The sequence below is a fragment of the Gracilinanus agilis genome, chromosome 1, assembly GCF_016433145.1.
Source record: "Gracilinanus agilis isolate LMUSP501 chromosome 1, AgileGrace, whole genome shotgun sequence".
Classification (NCBI taxonomy): Eukaryota; Metazoa; Chordata; class Mammalia; order Didelphimorphia; family Didelphidae; genus Gracilinanus; species Gracilinanus agilis.
This window is the reverse complement of record NC_058130.1, coordinates 8836192-8850915: the sequence shown is the minus strand read 5'-3', so window position 1 is coordinate 8850915 and position 14724 is coordinate 8836192.

Sequence of the window (14724 nt, the reverse complement as noted above, 5' to 3'; positions counted from 1 at the left end):
TACCAGCTTCTAGTCTTATTTATTAATTCAATAGTTCTTTTACTTTCAATTTTATTAATTTCTCCATTGATTTTTAGTATTTCTAATTTAGTTCTCATCTGGAGATTTTTAATTTGCTCACTTTCTAATTTTTTGAGTTGCATGCCCAATTCATTGATCTCTGCCTTCCTTAATTTGTTAATATATGCACACAAGGATATAAATTTCCCCCTGAGTACTGCCTTGGCCACATCCCACAGAGTTTGGTAGGATGTCTCATCATTGTCATTTTCTTCAATGAAATTGTTGATTGTTTCTATGATTCCTTCTTTGACAAATTGGTTTTGGAGAATCATATTATTTAATTTCCAATTAGTTTTTGATTTGCCTGTCCAGGTCCCCTTACTAATTATTACTTTTATTGCATTATGATCTGAGAAGGTTACATTTATTATTTCTGCTCTTTTGCATTTGTTTGCAATGATTCTATGCCCTTTAACATGGTCAATCTTTGTGAATGTGCCATGTGCAACTGAAAAGAAGGTGTATTCCTTTTTGTCCCTATTTATTTTTCTCAATATATCAATTAAATCTAATTTTTCTAGGACTTCATTCACCTCTCTTACCTCTTTCTTATTTATTTTTCGATTTGATTTATCTAGATCTGAAAGAGGAATATTTAGATCTCCCACTAGTATGGTTTTACTATCTATTTCCTTCTTCAGCTCTGCCAGTTTCTCCTTTATGAATTTGGGTGCTATGCCACTTGGTGCATACATATTGAGCAGTGTTATTTCCTCATTGTTTATACTGCCTTTATTCAGGATGTAATGACCTTCCCTGTCTTTTTTAATCATATCTATTTTTACTTTGGCTTTGTCAGAAATCATAATAGCCACTCCTGCCTTTTTTTTCTCATTTGATGCCCAAAAGATTTTGCTCAAGCTCTGAACCTTAAACTTGTTAATGTCCACCTGCCTCATATGTGTTTCTTGTAGACAACATATGGTAGGATTTTGTTTTCTAATCCACTCTGCTATTTGCTTCCTTTTTATGAGCGAGTTCATCCCATTCACATTCAGATTAATAATCATCAGTTGTGCATTTGCTGAAATTTTCCTATCCTCCCCTATTCCTACCCCCTTTTTCTTATACTATTTCCTTTTAAACCAGTGGTTCGCTATTGAGCCACTATGCCTTATCCCCTCCCTTTCTACCCCCTCCCTTTTTTCCCCCTCTTTTTGTTTTTAAAGGCCTTATGAATTCCCTCCCCCTTCCTCTCCCCTCCCTTTTTTTGACCTCCCCACTCCCCTGGTCCCCTTGGTTTATCCCTTCTGACTTTCTCAGTAGGGTTAGATAAGACTTTTATGTCCCAATGTATAATATAGCTACTCTTCCCTCTCCAGGTTGATTACACTGAGAGTAAGGTTTGATTATTACCTCTTAATGCTCTCTTCCTCTCCTTCTTATAATAGTATTTGTCCCCTCTCCTTCCCATGCCCTCTTTGTGTGTAATAGAATATCCTATTTTTCTTATTCACTCAAGTTTCTCTTGGTGTCCCCTGCTATTCACCCTCTCTTTCCCATCCCCCATGTCTTCTTAGATTATTTAGTGTTCCACCCTCACCCTGTGAATTATTCTTCTGATTACTATAATAGTGAATACTATAATAGTGAATAGAGTTTACTACAGAGAATTATACATAACATTTCTCTACATAGGAATACAGATAATTAGATCTCACTGAGGCCCTTAAAAAGGCAAATTTAAAAATTATAAGTTTTCTTTCTATCCCCTCTGTATCTTATTTACCTTTTCATGTTTCTCTCGATTTTTGTGGTTGGATATCAAACTTTCCATTTAGCCCTGGTCTTTTCTGTGCAAATACTTGGAATTCTTCAATTTTGTTGAATGCCCATACTTTCCCCTGGAAATATATAGTCAATTTTGATGGGTAGTTGATCCGTGGTTGCAGGCCCAGCTCTCTTGCCTCTCTGAATATCGTATTCCAAGCCTTGCGATCTTTTAGCGTGGAGGCTGCCAGATCCTGTGTTTTCCTAATTGGTGCTCCTTGATATTTGAATTGTCTCTTTCTGGCTTCTTGTAAGATTTTTTCTTTTGCTTGGAAACTCTTGAATTTGGCAATTATATTCCTGGGCGTTTTCTTATCTGGATCGAATGTCGCGGGTGTTCTATGGATCCTTTCAATGTCTATATTGCCCTCTTGTTGTAGGACTTCAGGGCAATTTTGCTGAATAATTTCTGTTAGTATGGAGTCCAGGTTTCTATTAATTTCTGGTTTTTCTGGAAGGCTAATGATTCTCAAGTTGTCTCTTCTAGACCGGTTTTCTTGGTCTGTCACTTTCTCATTGAGATATTTCATGTTTCCTTCTATTTTTTCAGTTTTTTGACTTTGTTTTATTTGTTCTTCTTGTCTTGAGACATCATTAGCTTCTAATTCGTCAATTCTAGCCTTTAGGGATTGGTTTTCGGCTATAATCTTTCGGTTTTCGGCTATAATCTTCTGGTATTCCTTTTCAATCTTGTCATTTCTGGTGTTCAATTTGCTTATCAGTTCATTTGGTTTCTGAGCCTCACTTTCCAATTGCAAGATTCTTCCTTTTAAACAGTTATTTTCTTGCCAGATCTCTTCCATTTTCCTCAAAATCTCAGTTTTGAACTCTTCCATAGCTTGTGAGGAGTTTTCCTTATTTGAGGAGGGTCCAGATGCTTGTTTGTTCTCCTCCTCTGTTTGTCTGGATTTTCTCTGTGTAAATGTTGTCGAGTGTTAAAGACTTCTTTTTCTTGTTGTTAATCTTTCTCTTCTGAACTTCCTGAGACTGGGTAGCCATTGTTGGCCCAGCAGCTCCTCAGGTTTATCCTCGCGCTCAGGGTCTGTCCGCGGTCTTTTGGCTCCAGAGGTCTGAGTTCTGGTATTTTCCAAGGTCAAGCCCCCTGGTGGACCCCTTTGCTTGATCCTCTTCTGGAGGTTTCTTTACAAGTCTCAGGGCGCTGCTTCCACAGGCGTATACCCGTCTGCACTGGTTCCCCACTCAGGGTTTCAGAGCCTTAGCTCGAGGCTGTGTCTGCCTCAACCCACGCCTCCAACCGCGTCTGTGCTCTGCTCCTGTGTCTGCTCTCTGTGCCCTGCTCCCGCTCTCAGTGTTCATGTGCTTTCTTTAGCTTTTTGGGGTCCTAAATCTTGCTGCTCTCAGGAACAGGCCCCGGAGCTGCCAATGACTGGATGGGTGCCCCAAACTTGCTCAATTTCTTTTTAGCTGGCTTCGGCGCTACAGGTGGTGTGTGTGGAGGGGGTGGGGGTGGGGTGGTTGCTCAGCCTGCGATTTAGTGAGAGCTGTTTCACCCCTTTATAGCATGGAAATGCCCCGATTCCATGTACCTTCCACCCTGTGCCCTGTTGTAGGGTTCCTCCATTCATCTGGACTTGTTTTTATGTCCCCTTGAGGAGTTTTGTGTGTTTCGTTCAGGAAAGGTTAAGAGCTGCTTCTTACTCTGCCACCATCTTAACCCGGAACAGTTATACTTCTTTTTGATGAATGAACTGGCAAATGCATGTGAAAAAGGTTTGCTCCTAAACCTTGATAAGATCATAGTTTTTGAATTAGAAAGAATCTTGGAATCCATCAAGTCTAATCTCTTCATTTACCAGATGAGGAAACTGAGACCAATAGAGGTTAAGTGACTCACTGAAGATCATACAACTAACAAGTAATTGAAGCAGGATTTTAACATAAGACTTTCTGACCACATTCTGAACTCTATTCAAAATGTCACTTTGCTATCTCAAAAAAGGTTGATTTGAGAATCTAGCCATTTATCACAATCTTATATTATTCCATTGCTATTAATAGTCGTTGGATTTTAAACACTCAGCATTTCATAGCTAGAAACCCTTTGCAGCAGTGCACAATCTGTCTCTTGCTAGACCATTGCAAATTCCATTGCTGTGACTGACTGCTGTGCATGACTATGACAAACACTTGGCAGCTTGTCTAGGTGGGGCAGATGAGTAAAAGGACTCAGAAAATGGCTTTAACCAGGGGCCTGAAGCCAGTGGTTCAGTGCTTATCGTACACACTGCTCCAAGCACCACCACCCTATTGGCCAACACACAAGTGCAAACTGTACTTGGGAATTCATTGTACATAATGTTTTATGGATGATTTTAAGTCAGAAAAATAAAATGCTTTCCCTTGGGAACATGAACTCAGTCCTCTTGAAAGCTGAGGTTAGCTGAAAGAATAATAGGATTCACTACTGAGAGAGGATCAAGATGATCCTTCTCCAAAATCATATGTGGTGCATAGTTGGAGGAGAGTATTGTTTATTTCAATAGTTTAGTTTTTTTTTTCATTTTTATAAATTCTTTAATTTTAAAGAGTATCACATTGGTGAAAGCATCAAGGTAAATGTAAAAATAGACTCCTCATTTTTCTGCAATGGATTTTCACAGTAGCCTAGAGCAAAAATGGAATTGATCTATTTCAGTTATCAATCACTACTAGATGTGCTGAAATGCTTCTAGTGAATTTTCTGTCTTCCTTTCATTATGGAATGTGGAAGGTCCAAAGGAAAGGAACAATTTTCATATAGGATATTGCATACTCAAGGAGCACTCAATAGATAACTTATTTCTGGATTTGGGAATTTTTTTTCAATGAACAGATACAAACTTACTGAGATTTCCCTTGTCTCTGGAGTGCTATTTGGTTTTCTAAGAAAGGAACCAGCTTCAATATAAAACAGGTGGGAATAAATTGGGTAATTTTCAGTTTGGAGTTATTTGAATAGTAGTTTCTTAAGGAAAAGCTTTAATTATTGATAACTTTTCTAGCCTTGCCTTAGATGATAGTCTGAAAGCCAAGCATCATCAGAATTGTAGCTTTTTAATGGGACTGTGTTACCATATTCCTAATAGACTGTCAGTCTAATGCACTATCTTGGGAACTGTGATTTTAAGAATCTCCTGTCTAATCCTTACCTTGAATTGAGTTAGGTTTCCTGGGATTTTTATTAGAGAATATCCTGGTCTTCACTTGTGGCTTTATGACTGAATACTTGAAAATTGTTTAAATTTTTTCCAGAGTATATTCTGAGACAATTTTTAATACTTCCATGTTGTCTCCCTCCCACCCCTTCCTACTCCTCAAGATGGTAGGTAATAGGATATGGATTTACATGTGTTATTGTACAATACATATTTCCATGTTCATCATTTTGTGAAAGATGATATATTTCTCTTATGCTAGAGAAAAATTCATGGAGGAAATAAAGTGAAGCATGGCATGTTTCAGACTATAATCAGAGTCCCTCACTTTTCTTCTGTGGTGGTGGTGGTTAGCCTTTATTTATTTATTTTTATCATGAGTCTCTTGGAGTTGTCTTGATTCCTTGCATTGCTGACAACAGTTTAGTCATTCATAGTTGATCATTGTATATTATTGCTATTACTGTGAACAACATTCTTCTGGTTCTGCTCACTTCATTTTGCATTATTTCACCTAAGTATTTCTAGGTTTATTTATTAATTTTAAAGAAAGAATTTATTTATTTTAAAATATTTTTCCAAGGTTACATGATTTATGTTCTCTCTCTCTCACCTCTTTCCTCCCCCTTCCAGAGCTGACCAGCAATTATACTGGATTATACACGTGTTTTCACTTGATACCTTTTTCCATATTATTCATTTTTATAATAGAACAATCTTTTAAAACCCAAACCCCAAATTATATGCCCATATAATCAAGTGATAAATCACATGTTTTTTTCTTCTGTGTTTCTACTCCCACAATTCTTTCTTATAAGTCTCTTCGGATTGTCCTGGATCATTGTGTTGCTACTAGTAGGAAAGTAGATATGATCATCCCACAATGTTTCAGTTTCCATGTACAATGTTTTCCTGGTTCTGCTCATCTCACTCTGCATCAGTTCATGGGGGTCTTTCCATTTCATATAGAAATCAAACAGTTCATCATTTCCAGGTTTATTTTTAATGATCATTCTGGTCATAATTTCTTATGGCTATGAAAAGAGAATTACCTTCCCTTTGTTTTCTTTGATGTAATCAATCAGCAACCCTTACTGTAATCAGTCAGGAACTTGAAGATTCTTTACCATTGCTGTGCAAGTACAGGCACACCCTCAAGGACAGGAACTTGATCCCATAGGCACTGCCTCCCTGGGTGGTGCCAGGAAAATTAAGGAACTACAATTGGTTCCTGAGATGTGAAGTGGGAGAGCTAGTGATGGAGAAAATGGCTTATAAAGGCATGACCAGAGGTCTGAACACACATTCTTGTATTGGTGACACTCTTGCTGAAGATACTATGGCTCTGCTGACTCTTGCTGAAGAGACTCTTGTGGACTTCTGACTGGAGATCACACCTGAAGGAGCCTTTGTCCATGATGAGCCTCATTCCATTAGAATGGCAATTAGGGTATTTAGCTAAACTGCTCTCTACCTCTTTTCTACATTTCCCTCTCTTTACAATCACTACTTTGATGTAATACAGAGACTAAAGCTACTAACAGCCTCATAATTTAATTTTTTTTTAATTTTAAACCCTTAACTTCTGTGTATTGACTTATAGGTGGAAGATTGGTAAGGGTAGGCAATGGGGGTCAAGTCACTTTCCCAGGGTCACACAGCTGGGAAGTGTCTGAGGAATTTAATTTTAATTATTCCAATTTGGTGACATTTTAATTATTACATGGCACAATAGTATTCCATTATACTTATATATCATACCTTGTTCAGCCATTCCTGAAATGATAGACATCACTTTCATTTCCAATTCTTTGCCACCATAAAAAGAACTCAATCATATTTTTGTAAAAGTAGGTCATTTCCCCCTATCTTTGATCTCTTTGGGATACAAACCAAGTACTAATATTACTGGGTCAAAAGATATGCACAGTTTTACTCCATATTTTTTGAGAGAGAGCCTTTCCTTAAAAAATAGTATTTTAAAGGCAAAAAGCAAAAATATAATAGCTAATCAGAACAGCCAACATTTATTTTATTTACTCTTTGGTTGTCCCAGGCACTGTGCTAAAGCACTTTGCAATTATCTCATTTCTTCTTCACCACAACTTTGGGAGGTAGTTATTATTATCTCTTATTTTATAGTTGAGGAAACAAAGGCAAAGAAAGGTTAAATAGCCAGTTCAGCATCATATAGCTAACAAGTGTCTGAGACTGGTCTTAAATCTAGGTCTTCCTGGCTGAAAGTTAAATGCTCTATCTACTACTCTACCAAGCTTCTCCCAAGAAAAATGAATAGAAAAAAAGTATATATAATACCAGAAATGATCATTACACTGAAAAAGTTTATGAAATGTATAATTCTTATATGAATTCCACCTCTACACAAGGGTGAGCTTATTTATAATTTCACAACATTCACTATAAAATTTTTTTGTGGTTCTTTCTATTTATATTGTAGTACTTGTATATATTGTTTTCTTGGTTCTTCTTACTTCATTCTGTATCAGTTCATAAAGGTCTTTACATGCTTCTCTATATTCATCACTTTTGGCATATAGTAGAATAATTTTTCATTACATTCCAAGAAGTACAACTTGCTTAACCATTCTCAAATCAATGGGCATCTACTTTACTATCACAAAAAGTTGTGTTATAAATATTTTAGTGTATGTAAGTTTTTTCTTTTCATCAGTGGCTTCATTTGGATATAAGCCCAGGGATGGAATTTTTGAGTCAAATCACGGACATTTTAGTTACTTTATTTGTATAACATCAAATTCTTTTCCAAAATGGTTTTACTAATTTACTGCTATATCAGCAATGTACCAATCATCCCACAACTAGTACAATATGTACTATTTCCCTTTTTTTGTCATATTTACCAGTTTATAAGGTATGAGAAGATGCACTATGATTGTTTTGATTTCTATTTCTTGTTTTATTTGGAGCATTCATTCATGTGGTTGTTAATACTTTACATTTCTTCTTTTGAGAAATGTTCATATCATTTAACTACATATCTACTGTAGTAGAATGACTACTACATTGTCATAAATATGTGTATATGTGTGTATGTGCATATAAAGTATGTATATCTATACAGAGTATCTTGAAGTTTGCACCATAGATTTATTTGGGGAAATGATGTTTATTCTTTTTACTGACACCATCTTTATTTTCAGAAGGTCTGGGAGATTTTTTTTTTGCTTAAATTTTTATTGTGTTAAGGTTTTTTGACTTGTATTTTTCTGGGAGATCTATTATCCTTAAATTTTCTCTTTGCATTTTCTCTTTGAGATAATTATGTTTTGCTTGTGTGGAGATCATTTCAAACATTAGTGTTTTTTACTTCTTTTCTTCCATATTGTTATTTATGTTTACATATTTGTATTGTCAATCAGTCTTCTGTTTTTTTGTTTCTTTTGTTAGACTTGCCACTTCGGATTGAAGATTTCCCATTGTGTCAAATATTTCTGCTGCACAAGTCATCAGTGTTGCTTTTAAAATTATTACTTTTTTTTAAACTGTTCATTCAGATTCAAAGTTATCTAGCCCTTCTCCCTCACTGTTTCACCACCCAAAGTCTTTGTCCCTAAGTGAGTTCAAGGGAGACAGAACTGTCCTAATTTGATGTAAGGGTTTTTTTCTTCAGTCTTACATAGTCATAGAACTGTATCTCATTCCAGTTTTCTCTATTCCTCAGAGTTCTCTTATAGCACAAAGTACTGTCACACTCTTGGCTCACCTAGGACAAACTGCTGTGAATTATTAATTTGAAAGTAATGGAGCATTCACCTCTATGTCATCCCAAAATATAACATAACTCGTGATGAGGTAAATATATTTAATTTTTTCAACAAGATTTGTGTATGTGTATTTGTGTGCATATAGGTGTTTTCCATACTTTATTCAGAATCCTCTCTCCTTTTGTTTTTAAATTCCTTGAGAAGGTTATTTATAATTGATGCCTCCACTTACTTTCCTCTCATTTTCTTCTCAACTCAAAACAGTCAAACTTGACCTATTCATTCAACACAAATGATTTCTTTTTTTTTAAACCCTAACCTTCCATGTTGGAATTAATACTGTGTATTGGTTCCAAGGCAGAAGAAGTAGTAAGGGCTAGGGATTTGGGGTTAAGTGACTTGCTCAGTGCCACTCAGCTGGGAAGTGTCTGAGGCCAAATTTGAACCTAGGACCCCGTCTCTAGGCCTGGCTCTCAAGCCAATGAGCTATCCAGGTGCCCCTCTCCCAAATGATTTCTTAACTATCAAATCTAATAACCTTTTTTATATTCTCATTCTTGACCTCTTTATAAACTTTGAGACTGTTTATGAAGTTATTCTCTTTGATTCTCTCTCCTCACAGGTTGCAGTTACACTCCTGTCATAGAGTCATTAGGTTCCACCTTACCTATTCCAATTTATTTTCTTCAGTGAAGTTTTATATCTTTTTTAAAAACAATTTATTCAATTCTTATTTTTAAAGAGTTGTTTTCTTTAGAAGTTTTTAACTATGTTACCAAGTTGTTAATTATTTCCCCATTTCTTGTACTGCTCTAATTTAATTTTCTCAGTTTTCCTATACTGTTCTTATTTTATTTTTGTTGGAATAGGACACATATTTATGATTGTGTGTCACTCTGGGACATGCCTGGTAGAAAAATCTTATATCCATCTTAGTCATGTTCAGTCCCTATCTTCTCCATATAATATTTTGCTTTGAGCTTTTATCTATTATTTTCTCCATGCTGATGATACTTAGATCAACATTTCCAGCCAAAACTTGTCTCCTAAATTCCACACTCTCATCTCTAACTACTTATTATTACTCTCAAACTTGATTTTTCCTTTGACAACTTAAATTCATCACATCCATAACAAAAGTCATTCCCCTTTCCTCAACCTCTCTTCCACAATCTTTCTGCAAAAAGTAAGATTTTGCCTATTTGAAGAAAGCCTCAAAAAACCAGATGGAGATTAGGTAATAGAGCATTCCAAGCTTGGGGAAAAAGCATGCAAAATGTATAGTGTATGGAGATGGAGTCCTTTGTTTGAGGAAGAGCAAGGAGGTCAATATCACTGGACCACATAGTATATGGGGGAAGGTGAAATTTTAACATATTGGAAAGATAGGGAGGGGCCAAGTTATTAAGGGCTTTGCATACCAAACAGAAGATTTCATATTCAATACTGGAGGTAAACACTGGATTTTATCAAGCAGGGAGTTAATTTGATGTTGTTATATTTGATGCTTTATCACTTTCACAATTAAGTGGAGGATAGACAGGAGTGGCGAACAGATATCAGGAAGACCAACTAGCAGGTTAGGAGACTAATTCAGGGATTAGGGATAATGGATGACATCAGGATGGCATCAAAGTCAGAAGAGAGAAGAGAGTACAGGAGAAAAGATTTGAAACTAAACATGGAAGAGCAAAAGAGAGTGAAGTCCCCAATGAAACTTAGATTGTGACTGAAAGGATTGTATTCTCAACAGTAATAGAGAAATTACAAAGAAAGGTAGGTTTTGAGGGAAAGATCATGAGTTTCATTTTGGAAATGTTGTAGATAATGTATCAAAAGAACAGCTAGGTTAATATTTCCACTATGCAGGTGGAGATTAGAGACTTGAGGTCAGTAAAGAAATTAGGGCTAGATAAATGGATTTGAAAAAATTAGCATACAAACAATAATTAAATCAATGGGAGCTGATGGGATCATAAAGTGAGACAATATAGAAGTTGAGAGAAAAGAATCTAGGACATATCTTTCTGGGAAACCCATGGCTACTGTGTGTGACTTCAGTGATGATGCAAAATAACATCTTGAGAAGACATTGTCAGGTAGGTAGGTGAAGAATCAGGAAAAATAGAGTCATAAAAGTCTAGAAACAAAAAAGTACAAAGGAGACAAAGATAACTGAGTGTCAAAAACTTCAAAGAGGTCAAAAAGGAAGAGTACTGATAAAATGTCATTGGATTTGGCATTGAAGAGATTGCTAGTAACTTTGGAGAAAGCAATTTTGGTTTAATTATGAGGCTGTAAGCAAGACTGATCAAAACTATGAAAATGAAAGAAATATGAAGGAAGAAATGGATATAATTATAATATTAGTGGAAATGACATTAAAGAACAAGTATTACCATATGTTTACTGCTATAACCTATCAGTTATCAGATCTTTCTATCTGACTTTCAGATAAAATCCCTCTAAATGTTTTGTTTTTAACTAATAAAAGGTATCTGAGCAGTTGGATTTGTCTTGAGAGCTGGAATTGTCTTGACTTTCTAATTGTACCTGGTTTTTAGTAAAATGATTTGCAAATAGTAAGCACTTTAAATGATTTTTGATTAATTCATATTTACATATATTTCACTTTGTTTTTACATTTATTCATTCACTTAATAATCATGGGCCTAAAAAGGAAATGTTTCAAGGGTTATTATATATTAACACATACATGAATATGTATATATTCACATATACATAAATATATAAATACATATATAGCCTAGATATTTAAGTGTTGTGTTATTAAGTGAATTGCCCAGAGCCACATGATAGGAAGTATCTAATGACTTATTTGAATTCAGGACCTTCTTTCTCTAAGTCTGGTTCTCAATCCACTGAGCTAACTATTTGCTTCCTTTTATTATCATTATTTATTTACTTATACATTCATTTACTTACTTATTTATTTGTTTATTTATTTATTTTTTAGATTAAGCCCTTACCTTCCATCTTGGAGTCAATACTGTGTATTGGCTCCAAGGCAGAAGAGTGGTAAGGGCTAGGCAATGGAGGTCAAGTGACTTGCCCAGGGTCACACAGCTGGGAAGTGTCTGAGGCCAGATTTCAATCTAGGCCTGGCTCTCAATCCACTGAGCCACCCAGCAGCCCCCTTTTATTATTTTTAAGGGTATCATCAGCTTCCCAGTTATATAGGTTTATAGCCTAAATTACATCTTTGACTCCTCAATCTAAATCATGGTCTATAATTGAATATGTTGTCAAGTCCTATCAATTTTGCTTTCATGACTCCACTTCTATATACCCTCTTCTCTCATCTGGTATTGCTACCACTCTAGTCAATCCCCTTATCTTATGCTTGGATTATTTTAGGAGTTTGCTGTTTGCATGCCTGTTTCAAGTCTTTTCCTACTTCTGTCCATTTTCCATTCAGCTGATTAATTTGATCTTCCTAAAGTGGTTATGATTATGTCTCCCACTCATTCAATAGACTCTGGTGGTTCCATATCACATCCAGGATCAAATAAACTCTGCTTATACTTAAAACCTCTGTCCTCTTCTTAGATTTCTAGTCTTCTTATAACTTACTTTCCTCTACATGATATACAGTCCAGTGATATTGTCCTTTTTCCTGTTTCTTACACAGAACATTCAATATGTCAACTCTGTATATTTTTCTGGCTTTTCCCCAGACCTGCAATTGTCACCCTTCTCATCTTTTCATCCTTGCTTCCCTAAATTATTTAATATCTTAGGAAAAATCTTCCATTCTTTAAGAAGTCCATAGGAATCCCTTTTCATTCTAGTGCTATCCCTCCACTGATTATTCCTATTTATTCTAATATCTTGTTTGAAAATGATTGATTGTATGTATATGTCTCCCCATCCAGATTGTGAGCTCCTTGAGAAAATGAATATATTCTTTCTCCTTTATATACTCAGAGCTTAGCACAATACTTGGCACATAGCTGACATTTAACAAATTCTTGTTGATTTACAAGAATAGTATAGACCTCAGAGATCATCAAAATAAAACATCTCTTGGAATTTTTCTAGTAATTATATATTATAGTTACTTATTATTTAGAAGAATAATCAATTTTTGGAGAGCTCTGATTTTTAGAAAATTCTTTATGTTATACTAAAATTTGACTTGTAAATTCTTCCTACGTATTTTAACAACTTAATTTAAATCCAGAAGAAAATAAAGTCAACTTTTTCTTCCATATGATAGCCTTTAAAATGTTTTAAAAGACATTATATCTTTCATTTGTTAGTCTTTGCAGTCTGTCCTCTGCTTCCAGAATGTACTGTTTCCTCACCTATTGCTTTTCAGAATTCCTAGTTTCTTTCAAAACTCAGTTGAAACAGAATTTTGCAAAATAAACCTTTTCTGATTCCCTGACACAAACACACTTATTTTATAAATGTATTTTGTAATGTTGCACCTAGATTTTAGCCATTAAAGAATATGAGGCCATCTTCCTTAGAATAATATTTTAAATTAACAGATTCATTTCTATAAAAAGAATGGATTTTCCACAAGTTTCTTCCATGAAAGACTTTAACTAAGCCTTGACTTTCTCCTTTAAAGGGAGGGATGTCATTTTCAGGATTGATCTTCAAGTTTGACTTTTGGACCTTCCCTGACAGTCCCCATTGGAGGATATTTGGAAAGAGGAGGTGAACTTAGAGATCTCAACTCCTCCCTCATTAATTTATCATAGGGGAGATGAATCTTTGCCTTAATTAAGAAGAACACAATACCAATCCTGAAAATTCACAGCTAGAGAAGCATGACTTACCCACCATACTTTCAAATGAGTCAAAGTTCACCATGGTTATAATAACTCTTGCCTTTAAATAGTTTTAATACTTTCTAAATATAATTAAAAGACAAAGGTTCCAGACTAGTTCCATAACCTGGGGCTTGGGAAAAGCTTTTGATTGCAAGCAGGTTATTTTAGGGTGAACTTGGGAGACTTAGGGAAATATTTTCTGATAAAAATATAAATTCAATTTATATATATATACAATTTAATATTAATTTTTCTTAGTAACCACTTTTATGTGTACATATTGTTTTTCATAATTGAATCTAAACTCCTTAAAGAGAGTAAACATTTTGTTTTCCCAATACTAAATATTGTTCCAGGAAAAAAAGATGAAAATAAATAAAAACATGCTGTTTAATGTATTAACAATTCAAAACTTCACAGGTAGCAGTAATATAATTCTTCCTTGTCTTTCCCCCAGCTTTGGTAGAGGCCAATATTTTGTCAAACTATGAACCAAGGGGGCTCTCATTGTTCTAGTAGTAGCAGTAGTTAAGACAGTGACAGAAGATTTTAATTAGTTTATTTTAGAAAACAAATCTTAGTAGGACAGGAGAACCAGAGATGTGATACAAAAGCAATAACAGATTTGTTACCTCAGTCAAGAACAGTGGTGGTAGAACCTACCTGCTAAAAGAAGACATGCTTTAGACCAGTGATGGCAAATCTTTTACAGACCAATGGCACAAACTGCAATCCTCAAGCCACATGTGAGCCTCCCACTTTACCCCAGACAGGGAAGGGGGAAGCAGAGGGCTGCTGTGCAGAAGGGCAGCTTTTGCAAGAAATGTCCTCAGGTGAACACGGATAGAGGGCATGGAACACCCCCCTACAGCATATGTTCCATAGATTCACCATTTTTTCTCCCTCCCTTATCTGGGGTAAGGTGGAGAGGTGGCAGGGCACTCAGTCTTTGGAGGGGTATGGCATGGCATACAGTTTCTAAAAGGTTCACCATCTCTGCTCTAAGACAATATGTTATAGAGAGGGTGGAATTATGCACTGCAGAGGACATTTTCTATTTTGAAATTAGAAGTTCATCTCCAATCCCAATTAAGGAGGAAGCTTGGTATAGTATAAAGAACACTGAGGTAAGAGAAGCTGAAATTGGATGCTAGAACTTTTCTTCTATTGTCAGATTTAGATCCT